The sequence below is a fragment of the Propithecus coquereli genome, unplaced genomic scaffold, assembly GCF_000956105.1.
Source record: "Propithecus coquereli isolate 6110/MARCELLA unplaced genomic scaffold, Pcoq_1.0 Scaffold580, whole genome shotgun sequence".
Classification (NCBI taxonomy): domain Eukaryota; kingdom Metazoa; phylum Chordata; class Mammalia; order Primates; family Indriidae; genus Propithecus; species Propithecus coquereli.
Genome location: NW_012151730.1, coordinates 806,439 through 809,013, shown reverse-complemented (window position 1 = coordinate 809,013; position 2,575 = coordinate 806,439).

Sequence of the window (2,575 nt, the reverse complement as noted above, 5' to 3'; positions counted from 1 at the left end):
AAAAAAAAAAAAAAAAAAAACTAAGTTCTTACTTGACCTTTAGAGAATTCTTGCCAGAATACTTTAAACATAATCTGAACACAACTGAGCCTTTAGACCTAGATTCCAGTTTATAGGAAACATAGAAGACAAAAAGCCAAGATAAATGACACTACAAAATCAGACAAATTAAGGATATAGAACATTGTATAAGACAACTGGCTTGGTCTTTTCGAAAAGTTAATGCCATTTAAAAAAAGTAGGAGCACTTAAAGAGTATTTAACAACCAACTGTGATGCATGAAACTTCATTGAATATTACTTTAAAAAAATAACAAAACAATAAAAACTTTTTGAAAGGACGAATGAAGAAATTTGAGCATGGACTATATATTCAATGATGTTGTGCAATTATTGTTAATTTTCTTAGATATGATAACGGTATTGTGGTTTTGAAGAAGAATGCCATTATTTTTTAGGATATGAAAGCTGGAGTTATTGTGAGGAAAAGTGCAGGTTATCCGCTACTTCCAAATGGTTCAGCATATACATAGAATGTACAAGGAGTGGATGACTAAACCTAGGCGGTGAGTACAATAGAGATCATTGTACTGTTCTTTCAACTTTTCTGTGTTTTTGAAATTTTTCATGGCAAATTAGAAGAAAAAAAGAAGCTGATATGAAGTCTTGAGTCCATGGGTCAATTTAGCAGGGACCATCTGGACCACAGAACCCCCAGATCCGTTTCTTTAGGTCTATTTTCTCGGGCTACTCAGATTTCTCAGGGAGAATGTTCTTCCGATCTTCTTCCTGGAAGATAAAGTCTAACTGGCCAACATTTTGGATAAGGTTAAAGATAGTAGAGCGAGGAGTTTCAAAATTTAATATATAAAGTTTTTCTTAATTTTTTTTGAGTACGAGAACCCTGGCCCCCAATAATACCTAGTTTTCTCCAGGACAGAGGCCCACTCTTTTACCCTTTCCAGAGTATAAGCCTCTGGTTTTCTGCTGCTGTTGGGGGAAGGACAGTAACCCAGCTGAGCAGAGTTGAAGAGGACAGCTGCTTGTCAAACAGACTCTTGGCCAAGTGCCATATTTTAGCCCCATTATCACCCACTTTTCCAGAAGAATCGGTTGATGGTAATGTCGAGCTTTTGGGAGTTTGGTAGTACAAATCAGGGGGCTTTTGGCTTTCTCCACTGTAGCTTCAAAATTCATCTCAGTTGTGCCTGGTTACTACCATTTGACCATCCGACAGCTTCTCAGCTTCCAAAATGACGTTGCTTTTACCGCCTTTTCTATTCTCCTTGTGGGTTTATGCATTTTTTAAAAAGTGCACTTTGATGCCATCTTATTGGGATTTCAGAAAACAGCAGAGGCTAATGCATGCAATCAATCCATCATCCTTTACTAGAATTCAATCAGATGCTCTTTAGTTTTTTTTCACCATGTACTAGTTTGAAAGTTATCCATTCTTTCTATTATTTTAATGGGTTGTTCCTTAAAATTTTAATATTCTTGTCTGACCTAACAAAGTGTAAAGATAATCAATATTCCTATCTTCCTCCTAAATAATGCAAAGACTGCTGAGTGCTTTAACTTTGATCTCTCCCATTTCCGTGTTACTTTGGTCTAATATTTAGTTCCTCGTTATTTTTAACACCTCCTCCAAAATAGTCCCTTCATCAATATATATTTTTGAGCCCCCCTAACACATGGTAAGCACTGGTCTAAGCACTGGAAATATAGCAGTGAATAAGACAAACTACATATAAATATAGTTTGTTAGGCAGAACTACATGAAGTTGCTGGTATTTGACCAATTTTTAGTAATACTTAATCTCATAGGGGTGTGTGTTTTCTCTAATGCTTTTTTGATTTACCTAAACATTTTCGAATTTCATTGCTCCCCATATCTCCCTTTATCCAACTCCTTTTTTCTGGGTTCTGTTTCTTTTTCAGATTTCTAGTGGTTCTTTCAGTGAGGATCTGTGAGTAGTAAACTCTGTCTTTTTCTTAAGTTAACTTCTTACTCTCAAATAATAGTTCACCTGAGTATACTTCTTGGTTGACCATTAAGTTACCTTTTAGTCTTTTGAAGATATATTGCTGGTAAGTCAGTTGTCAGTTTAATGATATACTTCATTTGTAGATAGTCTTTTCTCTTTGGTTGAAGATATTCATTGTCTTTGAAGTTCTGCAGATTCACCATGATGTATCTTGATTTGGATTTGTGTTAATTTATCCTACCAGGACTCAGGATGCTTCCTGTAACTGAAGATTTAGGTCATATCTTTCTCCAATTTTTAAATTTCTCAGCCATCATCTTTTGAATATTGCCTCTTCCATAGCCCCTCTAGTAGTCTCTTTGTGGAAATTCTATGGAGATATGTTGGACCTTCCCTTTCTGTCCTCCATATCTCTTAACTTCCACTTAACATCTTTCTTCTTTTTATTAATATTTCTGTGATTCTTTCTAGTGATTTTCTCAGATCTGCTTTCTAGTTTACTAATTCTCTCTCCAACTGTAGCTAAATGAATTTTATGTTTTAATAACTATTTTTCACTTATAGACATTCTATTTAATTATTTTTCT